The 12,500-nt window shown below is 42.5% G+C and overlaps 1 protein-coding gene and 1 pseudogene across 2 annotated transcripts in view; one reads left to right on the forward strand and one right to left on the reverse strand.

Annotated features, from left to right (window-relative positions):
- The window catches only part of LOC137987914 (NLR family CARD domain-containing protein 3-like), a 61,648-nt gene that overhangs the window by 41,519 nt on the left and 7,629 nt on the right, over window positions 1–12,500 (forward strand). The gene's annotated exons all lie outside the window — the stretch shown is intronic.
- LOC137987921 (uncharacterized) lies at window positions 6,887–8,383 on the reverse strand (annotated as a pseudogene).

Consider the following 12,500-nt stretch of genomic DNA (forward strand, 5'->3'; position numbering starts at 1 on the left):
TTTGGACGCGATCTTAACATCCACATTTAACAAAGAAATGTGTCCTCAATTCGCAACATATCTTTTATTCTTGTTTTTCTCCTCAACAAGTTTTTTAGTTTTTATTAGAATAATACCTTGTTTTTGGGAGTTTGCTAATTCTCCTTTTTCAAAAGAGCTGTTTAAGGAGTCGACTAAGAGATGTCCTAAGATTGGCCAAAATACTTGATAAAATTCTGCTGTCAAGCCATCGTTACCTGGGGATTTTCCGTTTTGAAACGTTTGTAGAGATTTAAAACACTCCGCCTTCATTTAAAGTTGGTAAACGACATTGGTCAAGAAATGCATCGCTTGCATTGTTATGATTGGGTGAGTCGCGGTTAGAATACAATTCAGTATAGAAATGACACAATTCTGATAAAATTAATTTAGGATTAGTTATTAATTTACCGCCTTTGTCAAAAAGGTTGCGGACGTAGGAGTTGCTCATCTTTCTACTTTCTAAATTTAAGAAATAGTTGTTATTTTTATCACAGTGTTCATACCAGTTGGCTCTAGAACGAATAACATTGCCTTGAATAATACAATCGTACAGTGAGTTGTACACAGATTTGATCTTTTTTAGCTGTATAGCATTATTTTCTATCGGAATAGTGTCAAAAATCTCTTGCCGCTCTTTCAATTTATTCTCGATTTCACAAAGACGGCTTCTCCTTTCTCTTGCTTTTGTTTTGGTATATTTCATTGTTACTTGTCTTGTTTTATATTAATTAAATCCCACAAAAGGCCTTTGTCTAACACATCACTAAATTCTACTAATCACGTAAGTAAATACTTTTAAAGCTCATCTTAAGACCCATCCTCGGAGACCCAGGGGCAGATCGCGGAGATAAGGGGAAGTCTAAACTGGCAAAAGAAAACTTTAAACAAATCCCGCACACTTGGAAATACGCTACTGTAACGACACCTGCGAAAGGTCCAGCTTATTTCTCCGCCGATATTCCGAACGATTTCCTGTACATTTTGTGCTATGATTGAGACTTCTCTCCTCGAGCAAAACCTTGCCAAACGAACCAGGCAAGTATGGCGATCAAGTGATTTCCGTGTTAGAAGACACAAAACGACTTCTCATTCGGCAGAAAAACACAAAGAATTTCTGGCACCAATCAGAATTGAGAATTACCCCGACTGTCTGGAACTTGCTGGTAAGAACGTGTCCCCAGGGGCTCTTCTCGCCCCACTATGCTTTTCTTTGTCGCCTTTTTCTTTTGCCAGTTTAGACTTCCCCTTGCCTCCGCAATCTGCCCCTGGGTCTCCGAAGATGCTTAACACCTTTTTTTTTAGACATGCATATACTTAACAGAGATTTTAATAATACTTTCCCCCTTATTATTTATCAATTAGTTTTTACCACATTGTATATATATATTCTTCATTTATTAGTCCTTGCCATAGTTTTAGATATGTATCTATTATTTCTCGTGTTTATAACTTAAGCATGCGCATCTGATTATAGTCATGTAAAGATACGCACTAGGAATTAATAAATTATTATTATTATTATTATTATTATTATTATAGCAATGCAAACGTATGTATGCTAAACGATAGCTAAAGCACAGTAGGGCGCTGTTGCGTAACCTAAAGGCCAACGAGAAATAAGAAAATTAAAAGAAAAACTTATTATAGAAACTAATACATTAAAATGTCTTCCAAGTAGACCTTGAAGGAAAAAAAAAATTCAAATCTTTTTCTCTGAGATATCACATTAAAATACTTAAAAAATGCTCTACTAGTGTCTTATCTTATGTCATTATCTTGAAGTGGCGGGCAATGTGTAAACTTGAAGTTAACACGGACTTCTGCATCTTTATCAAGACTTCTTTACTCTTCCTTCCCACTAAAACCCTAACAGTTCTCTCGAGTCCTTTGGAGTATCCTCCCAGTACATCTAGAATGATGTTGTGCTGGTCTATGCTGTATCCTTTGAATTGTTGTTTTAGTTCCAGCCGCAAGGGGGCATACTTCTCTGTCTTATCCTGGTCTTTTGCAGCTCTGTTGTCCACCCATGGACAACTCATCTCTAAGATGGTAACAATCTTCCGCTTGTGGTCCACAACTCTAGCATCTATCCGGTTGGCTCTCACTACCACGTGGTCTGCGTACAGCGGGACATCCCAAAAGGCTTGTGCATCTGCACTTTCGTAGACAAGTTTTGGCTCGATCGGGGAGTACCAAGGTGGTACAGTGTCTATGAGTTCTAGATTATGGAGCATCTCAAAAAACAGAATCTTCAACGCGCAATTATGCCTGTGAAGGTATTTGCTCTGCGCAAGCGCCGAACATCCAGCCAGAATATGTGCTACCGACTCTTGTGCCTTACCGCAGAGTCTGCATTGCACGTCAAGTTCCCTAGCAGTTCTTGTCTTTTTACTCTGGTAGATTCGTGTATTGAGCATCTGCTCGTACAGCTCATAGATACCAGCAATCACGTATGATGGACAGGATTTCCACTTAAGCCAGTCAAAACACCCGTTACTCAGCTCGGAGTCACTCCATCTCGATGCGATCAGCTTCCCTTGCCAACTCTGACTTCGCACGTCCTTCTTCAGCTTTTCCTGCTGAGCTGGCTTCAACTGCTGTTTGGTCTTTGTACCTGGGATCTCATCTCCATCCTCAGTACAGCATGTAGGGTTAGGGTGCACCAAATTTAGCTTGACTATAGAACAATGTCCTAGCCTTACTGAACGGTCTTCAAACTGGCGCACCAGCTCCATGGCTGGATCCTCATTTTTGAACAGGTTGAGTGCACCTTTGATCTTAATCGCCTTGTACTCGGCTTCGACGGAACGCAGACCTCGTCCTCTGCTCTGCCTTGTAAGATGACATAAGGCAGTTGAGCCCAGCGGGTGCTTTCCTCCCTGCTCTACGACGATCTTGCGCATCTCACGATCAATTCGTTGAAGTTCCGTGATGGGAAGGTGTTGTGTCCACATCAAGTAAGTCAAGGCAGGTAAGGCGTACTGATTGGAGGCTACAATCCGATTGAAATCAGAGAGCGGACTGGACCATATGATGGACATTCTGTTCAGGTACATCTCGGCGGCGAGTTTAAAAGCTATCTGATCTTCTTGTCTTGTGCTTTCCAACACGCCCAGAAACTTATACTGAGCTCCCTCTTCTAGACATTTGATCTCTGATGCTTCGTCAAATGCTAAGCTCTCGGCGTCCTCTACTTTCACTCCTCTCTTGATGTGTACAACAGAGCACTTCTTCGGATTCCAGTCGAGGCCGATATCTTGCATTGCAGATCTTGCTGATTTCATCACGGTGTTGAGCTTAGGTGCGGAGGCAGCAAAGATCTTAAGATCATTGATGTACAACAAATGCGTCACTTTGGCATCAATCGGCTTCGAGAGTCTATATCCTTCAGTTGCCTTGAGTTTCCAAGCGATGGGATTCAGGCAGATAGTAAATAGGCGCGGACATAGAGAATCCCCCTGAGGCAGTCCTCTTCTAAATTGGATAATCTCCGATATCTCCATCCCCAGTTTAGTTTTTGTAACAATCATGGTATTCCAGGCCTTAGAAAGCTTGATAACCACTCTCGCTAACCACCTTGGGAATCGATGTATCGACATCATCTCACTCAACCACTCGTGGTCCACCAAGTCATAGGCTTTGGTCACGTCAACCCATGCCATGCTTAGGTTTCTTCTCCCACGGTGACAATCCTGGGTAACCATCCGGTCAATAAGCAAATTGTCCGTGGTGCCACTGCATCCTTCCTTCGCCCCTCTCTGCTTCGCCTCCATCAGTCCGTACACATCCAAGTGCTGATCCATAGGTCTTAACAAACAAGCGGTGAACCATTTATAAACTGTGTTCAGGCATGTTATTGGTCTTTGGTTATCGCTGGATACCACTCCAGGTTTGGGGATCAGTGTAGTCTTTCCTCCAGTAAACCACGCGGGAAAATCATCTTGCAGCTTAGAGATATATTTGAAGCAGAGCATCACTCCGTGGTGGAGGGCCTCAGCATTTTTTCACCAATAATTAGATATCTTATTCGGCCCCGGGGCACTCCAGTTCTTTTTCTTTTTCACTGTTTTCACTACCTCATCAATCTCTAGATCCCATTCCTCCTCAGCCGGGGGTGGCACATGCTCCCTGATCACATCCTTCATCTCCTCTAGCCAGCTGGCAGAGGCGTTTCCTGAACCCGGGGTTTCCCACAACTCTTTCCAAAATCCGCTAGCCTCTTCAATGTTGTCAAGCAATTCATCAGCGTTTGATCCTTTATCAACATCCTCCATGATCTTATACACCGGGCGGTCAGTCCCTTGATCCGTTGCAAGTTTATTAAACCCCTTATAAACTCTGCTAGGATCCACTTGATAAGTTCGGTTAAAAGACCTTGATTCCTCTACTTTCTTTCTCCTAACAAATCCCTTCTTCAACTTCCGTAGCACGGCCTTATTTCTTTCCATGTAATTAACCAGCTCTCCGACAGAGAGCGTTTTACATTCCATCTTTAAAAGTTCCCGGTTCTTTCTACCTCTCTTCGTTAGCTTGCGGTTCACTTTTATTCTCTCCATTTCCACCTTTGCAATAGATATTTTCTTCCGAGTTTCCATGACTTTCTCTTCATGCACACGTTTCCATTTCGCGGTTGGTTTGTTTCGCGCACAATCTGATTGCCCAGGCGTTTCTTTCTTCCACCCTTTTAACAAAAGAAAAGCAGCAACTACTGAGTACCGTAGTTATTCGGTTATAAGGCGCACGGTTTTTTCAAGAAAAATCAGTCTTTGGGTGGCAAGTTAGTGCAAAAATTGGGGTGCGTCTTGTAGCCAAGTATTTTCGCGCAACAAAATCTTAAGGTCACAATTTGAGAAGAACTTGCAGTTTAAACAACACAAGAAAAGGACACTAGTTGTCTATTAAAAGACAATAGGGCTTTTAGAGACCTTTAGAACACTAAACGACTTCAAGAGAAAAGCAAACAAACGGAAATTTGCATACGTCCTTAAAAGCACGTGCTCAGTAACGTGATACCCATGACAACAATACAATTGTTCGAACCTTGTTTCGAATTCCAAGAATCGTGTTTGTCGCTCGCATGGGAAGTTTCTTCTCTGAACAAACATTGTGGAGATAAAACATACCTTCTTCGTTCATCCAGGCTTTGTTGTGCACTGAAATTTGCATCATTGGTGGCGTGTTGATATTCAGCTGTCAAACACCTTTGAATATGACTTTCCGTGGGAGTTTTTGCGCTGGTCGCTTTTGCTTGAAGCCTGAACTCTGACTATTTATTAAGTCGGAAGGTTCAAATAAACGTGTATGCGTTGTATGTTTATCATTTCAGGTGTGAACTTTTAGCTTTTTTTTTTACGTATATTATTAAATGCATGCCTTTTTCACTTTGTTTACGTTAACAAAAAGAGTTCGCACGCCAATTCTGTAAGGATAATTGTTCTCAAATTTTTTGGTGCGTCTTATAACCGAGTATTTTCGCGTAATTTTCAGTTTGAGAACTTAGCTTGATTAAATTGCTAAGTTTGGGGTGCGTCTTATAACCGAGTGCGCCTTATAACCGAATAACTACGGTACAATACGCAATCAACGAGCCATAAATACTCGAACGGATTCTCATTAGGGGACACCTGTTTGTTCTGGCTCATCAGTACTTCAATTACGGTGTTGATGTTTCTCAAATCAGTTTTTGTCGGTTTTTCTTTTGTTCAGGTGTCCACACTTCGTTTCACAAAATCGCCAGTGTTGTCACTGACAGACAAAAGGATGCAATTAGCTGAGTCCAACAACACGCTTTCTGTTTCGTTCAACACACAATCTGACGCGGTATGCAAATCAGTCCCCTCAACCACTTCTTGACTTCGATCGCCATTGCATAAATTATTTTCAGTTTTACTTTCTTCTTTATTCTCGATCCGCGTATCATTTCCTCTCCCAATCTCCCTGTTCATCGTTCCCTTAACGCTGCCAAGAGATTTTTCCAACCTTGCAGCTTGATCACGCAAGTTCTGTGCAGTTAGACCGAGCTCTCCATAACCTAAGTCGTCCCACAACTCCTTCATCACATACATGTAGCCCTTCTTCCTTCCACTATCAAGACGCGGCGGGTTTTCCGAATTAGTCAGCTCCACGGCCCTGGTTTTACTCACCAACACATCCCGACACATTCTGTCCGTCCATTTAAGTCTTCCTGAAGTAGATCTTTCAGCTCTTGTAGCCGCCATCTTGTCAATCCGTCGTCAAACAGAAAAATAATAAACGACGAGATCAAACTATTTCCCGTCCAGTGACACTAGTACGTTCGAATAAATCTCACGAATTGCTCAGTATCTAGTGATACTTTCTTAATTAGCTTAGTGCTCTGGACTTGGCTTGCTTTTCGTTTGGCGAAACTTCTTAGAGAGAACTAAAAAGCCACGTCCGCACTACTTGCCGCCATAACATTATTATTATTATTATTATTATTATTATTATTATTATTGTTATCGTCATTATTATTAGGGAACGTTGTCTTTTATAAGGTTGATATATTCTGGATCTTTTAACAGGCTAGAATTCAATTTCCAATATGATGGTCCAGTTGGTTGCTTTTCAACACTGTTAACCTGGAGCACTATAGCGGCGTGGTCTGTGTGACAAAGTAATGAATGTAGCGGTATTGGAGGAACTCAACTATATTTAAACTGTTCAATAAGGGTTACTTACAATGGCGGTCAAAAAGGGAAAAGTCGAAAACGTGTTCCGTCTTAATAACGTAAGCAATCACGGGATCTACATACAGCCACGACTGCTGACCAGAAATCACCATGCATAACAAATAAGAACTAACAAATATCAACAAATCAATTAAACGTTCAGGGCACTGTTCAAACTATTCCACATCCTCCGGGGGCACGCAAATGGTCTTAACCAAGTCGGCAATTCTCCTGATAGCCCGTCGTGCAGCATCTCTTTGTGGCCTTCTCACAGGGGGTGGAGTTTGTACTGTGGCAGCTCTGTTCACTTTGTGGCTCACTTCCTTGGCCTGAATTTCTAGAGGGCGCAATCTTTTGATAGGGCGGTTTGTTGTTCCATTGGCGGTACGTACATTGGCGGGACGTACAAGTCCATCGTGACCTCTGTTAATGGATGTGACAAGTGCTAGTTTCCATTTTACTCTCGGGCTGTCATCGTGGATGAGAACTACGTCGCCAACCCTCACAGATTCGGTGTTGGCGCCTGATCTTTTGTGAAACTCACGAAGGGAAGTGAGGTACTCGTGACGCCAAAAGTTGCCAAAAGTGTTGAATCAGTAAGGCGACACGTTTTGCTTTCCTCAGGAAATCTGCTTTCGATTGGTAGGTGGGATCACTCACTTCGTCGCTCTCTACTAGCGGATGTGGAAGTGACGTTATTCGTCGACCATAAAGTAGGTGTGACGGGGTTAGTGTCTCTGCATCCTTAATGTCTGAAGAAACATAGGTCAGGGGGCGGTCGTTGAGAATTGCTTCTATCTCGACAACAATTGTTTGAAGCATGCACAAGTTGACTGCAACTCTGCCGAGCACTTTCTTAATGGTGGATTTAGTGAGACCGATGAGACGTTCCCAAAAACCCCCATACGAATTGGCCCTCCAAGGAATGAACTGCCATTCAACGCCTTCCCTTGCAAGTGTTTCCTTGAGTGCATGAGATACAAGCAGTTCCTTTAGTTCATTGCATGTTTGCTGATAGGAATGTTGAAGCATTGTCATATTAGTTTCCTTGGAAGAGATTTGCGACTTGCAAACCTGCGAAAGGCGAGTAAGAAGGCTTCAACAGTTAAGTCTTCGACAACTTCAAGATGAATAGCTCTAGTTGTTGCGCAATTAAAGAAACATATGTAGACCTTTGTTTCAATCCCAGCGTTTCGAACATACAGGGCTCCAGTGAAGTCCACCCCAGTGGCGTCAGAGGGCTGTGTTTGTTGCATTCTTGACTTGGGAAGGGGTGGCGGGTCTGGTGCATTGTAGGCTGCTCCTGAAACCCTTTTGCAGGTTACGCAGTTGTCAATTAAGGTTGTGACGCGTTGTTGGGAGGCAGAAGGAACCCAGTAACTTTGACGCAAGGCGGTGAGTGTTGAGTTGACACCTGCATGAAGCTGCTTAACGTGGGTGGAGTGAATTACTAAGTCTGTGAAGTGGTCTTTGCTTGGTAGCAACAGAGGAAATTTCGCGTTGTCACTTAAGGGGGCGTTGTGTATCCTCCCGCCACAGCGTAAAAGACCACCGTCATCAAGGAATAGGCGAAGCTGACGTACTAAGGTTGTACGGTGTCGTAACTTTGAAGGGAGGTTGTCTACGTCGGCATGAAAAACAAGAGATTGACGATTCTTCACCCATTTTGTCATGGCATGATCATATTCCACAGCTGTGACAGGACCTTGTTGGCTGTCTCTCAGTTTCAGTTTCAGTTTCAGTTTTTATTATGTATTTTGCATAAAATATCACAAAACTATGCGATGCTCGCAGTTAGCAATAGCTAGTCGAGGCGAGCATTGCTTACAAATATATTCCAGATAGAATGGTTACAAATACATAACTACACATTCACATAAAAATAAATAAATAAATAAATAAAATAAATTAGTTTTAGAATACAGTTATTGCAGTGGAGAACAGCTTAAAACGTGTACAGTATAACATAAATAAACATGAAAAAAGTAGTTTAAATTGAATAAATAAATTTTTAACTACATGACATACTAAACTAAGGAGTCAAAATTTGCCAATATTATCGAAACATCAATGTAATCATCATATTTTAGCAGTCTGTGGAAGAGGATATCATCAACATTATTTTTGAAGTTAGATTTTGACATCTGGCGGACTTCACAAGATATGCTATTCTTTGAATATCTATTCTCGACCGTTTAAGAAAATAATCTCCTCTTTGCGATGATCTCGTCTCGTAAGGATGAATATCAGCTTGATGGGTGAATAGGTTAAATATATTAGGTGTCAAGTTGTTTGATATATCATGCATCATCACAGCCACAGATTTAAAATAGAGCATATCTGAAGGAAGAAGACGAGAAGAAATAAAGAAAGGTATTGCGTGAGATTTATAATCAGCAAAATACATTAGGCGAAGAGCTCGTTTTTGAAGGGTCAAAAGTTTAGTTCTATGAACGTTTGCAGTATTACACTACGCTGCTATACCATCTTCTATACTATACTTCTGGAGACGCTGGACAAATCTGAGAACATAGGCAGTAATTCGAAGAAGCTTTGGTAAACTGCTAAAATCCGATGGATTGATCAGGTGATGAAGGCCTTGCTGTTGAGCTGGAACCGTGTTGTTTGTAGTAGACTCATCAGTAGAGGTTTCAGTGGTGAATAAGTGGACAAGCTCTGTAGTAGGCCATGAAGGCCACTGTGATCGGTTTGGTAACCATTTAGGACCATACTTCCACAGTGGAGAGGTCTTAATTTGATCTGCTGTTATCCCTCTTGTGAGCAGATCAGAGGGGTTTTCGGTTGTGGGGCAGTACTTCCAGCTGGAAATTGATGTCAAGTCTGCTTTACTTCTTGGATGCGATTGCTGATGAATGGCTTCAATATTTTGGTGCTGTTAAGCCAATGAAGGACGATCTGGCTGTCAGACCACAATGTGACCCTTGTAACTTGCAGTTTTTCTTGCAGATATGATGCCTAACGTGCAGCTGTCAGAGCTGCCATAATTTCTGGAAGGGTAAGTTGCTTCCTTGTCGGAGCAACACGCGACTTTGTCATGGCAAGCGACGATTGGTTTCCACGTACTAAGTAAGCAGCGGCTCCATAGGCTTTCTGCTTTGCGTCGGCAAAAACGGGTAGTTCTGTGTCGTTGCCGTCAACACAGACATCAGAAGTGAAGTAGCGACGCGGGAACTCAAGTTTGGTTGCATCTCCTATCTCCTTCGCTAGAACACGCCATTTTTGATCAAGAGAGGGTGGAAGAGGTTCGTCCCAATCTATCCCTTCCTGCCACAGTTCTTGTATCAGAATCTTGGCAGCAGCTGTGACCGGTTGGAGTAGGCCGAGTGGATCAAAGACCTTTGCTGCTTCTTGTAAAACCTCTCTCTTGGTTGATAACGGATGGATAGAAGTTGCTTGCTTATATGAGAATCCCACTGTGTCTGAAGTTATGTTCCATAGTATGTCAAGTACCTTTTTGGCTGGGCTTGTGTCAAGGACTTGATCCTTGGCTGCAAGATGCTGAAGTCCAGGACTGTTTGAACTCGATGACGTGAGATTGAAATCCACTGGTGACATCGTGTTCCTGGCATCTTGATAATAGTTAACTGCTGAACCATCATCACTTACTCCAGAGGCGAGGTCGTCCACGTACAGATTTCTTAACATATCTATGCTGACTTGGTCTGTAGACTGTGTGAGGTGTTTGTTGAGAGTGGCATTTTAGATGAAGGGGGAGCTTGTGGCACCAAACATAACAGAATTGAATCGGTATACAATGCATTCATTCTCCGAGTCATCTGCATTAGATAACCAGTAGAATCGTGTGGCATCTCGATCGGCTTCGTCAAGGTTTACATGTAAAAATGCCTTTTCAATGTCCGCAGTTATGCCATTCTGGATGGAGACGAAATCTTAGAAGTATACCAGTAAGGTCATTGAGCAGCGGAGGACCTGGCTGCCTGGCTGTAAGCAATCATTCAAGCTGGGTTGATCACCTTGTTTGAAACTGCAATCCTACACGATGCATAGAGGAGTTGTGGTGGAGTCCTTGTGGACAGCATGGTGGGGTATGTAGTGACATACTTGGTTGGTTGTATCTGGATCTTTCACCTTTTCAATGAAACCTCGAGACTGATGTCATTGTACAAGTGTAGTTTCTCAGGATTTGCAGATAGTTGTCTGACCATGGAGCGAGTTCTCTGTTTAGTAATTTTCTGCATTTGATTGTAAAGGGGGATGTTGTGGTCGCCATGGCAACCTTGCACTGTACCGGCTGTCCTCCAACATAATAGATGTGTCTTGATAATACTTATAATAGATGTGTCTTGATTCAATACGACAGAAACGTTCCAAATCAATTTTTTCTTGTTGATGCTCGGTCACAACACTTATCATAGAAGTGTTGAGGTTCTCCGAATGGTTACTTTTGGAGAGGGGACCCGAGAGGAGACACCCTATCTTTGATTTGGCTGCTGTGGGACCTGGACTCTTGATAACTTCGTTTCCCACTACATCCCAGTAATGATCCGCGCCGATTAGAATATCAACTGTGAAAGGTGAATCATCAACGTTAACGTGTGCTAACGTCAGTCCCCTTAAATGCGGCAAGTCCCTTACATTGGCGCCAGTGTAAGTAGTGAGGGGTGCAGCGATTGTTGATACAATGATCACGTGAATGGGAATGGTCTCCTCTTGAGTGGTTTCAAGGCAAATGGTAGCAGTGTTAATGCGCTTAACAGATGATGTGTTTCCACCGAAAGTTGACAGGGATATTGCCTCTTGCGTTTCTGGTTTCAGATCAAGCTTGGCTGCCACATCTGATGTAACGAAGGAGCGTTGAGATCCCTCGGTATACCTTGCAGCGGTTCTGTGATTTGCATTTAGATACTGAATGACGATTCAGACAGTTAAAGCATGCCCTTGCGTCACGTACAATTGAGTGTCTCTTTTCCTTATCTGTCACAACATTGCAGTCAGTTGGACTGTGTTCACCCTTACAAAAAAGGCACATTCGTTTGGTGGGGCGATCACCACTGTTAGAAGCAGAAACAGGTGTACGAGGCCTTGAAGCCGTGAGAAATGTAGCAGAAGTAGCAGTTGTTGAGTTGCCACTGAATTCCTAGTCACAAGAAGTGTTATGTCCCCCCTGTAAGATTTCAATTTCATTCAAAATTGCCTTACGTAAATTATCAAGTTGCCACTCCTTGTTTCCACTTTGTCTTTGCTAGATTTCTCTTAATCCCGTTAGGTAATTTCTACTGAATGATAGGAACAAGAATGTCCCCATAAGTTTCTGTTTTCTTTCCTAGTGTCTCAAGTCCTCTGATGTGGGTCTTAAATGATCGGTGGGTGATGATAGGTTCAGTAGTGCTTCCATGTGTGCGTTGATGATCTTGTGGGGTCGAGCGAATCTCTCTTCCAACAACTGGATACTCTTAGCGTAATTAGCATTGGTTAATGGCAACCCGGCAATGACTCTTTCAGCTCCGTCACGTAACTGCGCTCTCAAATAATTGAACTTTTGGACATCACTGATTGTAGAGTTATCGTGTACTGCAGACCGGAAAGTGTCCCAAAATGATTGCCATTCAAGCGGGTTCCCATTAAACAATGGTAATACAAGTTTAGGAAAACGGTTACTTTTAAACGAATGACTTGTACTCACCGGCGGAGATGTAATCAGTGAATTCTGTGATGAGGGGGATAGATTACAAGAGTGATCGTTACCTGACGGAATTGGGTTGAATTGTTGATGTTCTTGTTCCGTTTGCGAGGTAGATGGAATGGATG

The sequence above is a fragment of the Montipora foliosa genome, unplaced genomic scaffold, assembly GCF_036669935.1.
Source record: "Montipora foliosa isolate CH-2021 unplaced genomic scaffold, ASM3666993v2 scaffold_395, whole genome shotgun sequence".
NCBI classification, from domain to species: domain Eukaryota; kingdom Metazoa; phylum Cnidaria; class Anthozoa; order Scleractinia; family Acroporidae; genus Montipora; species Montipora foliosa.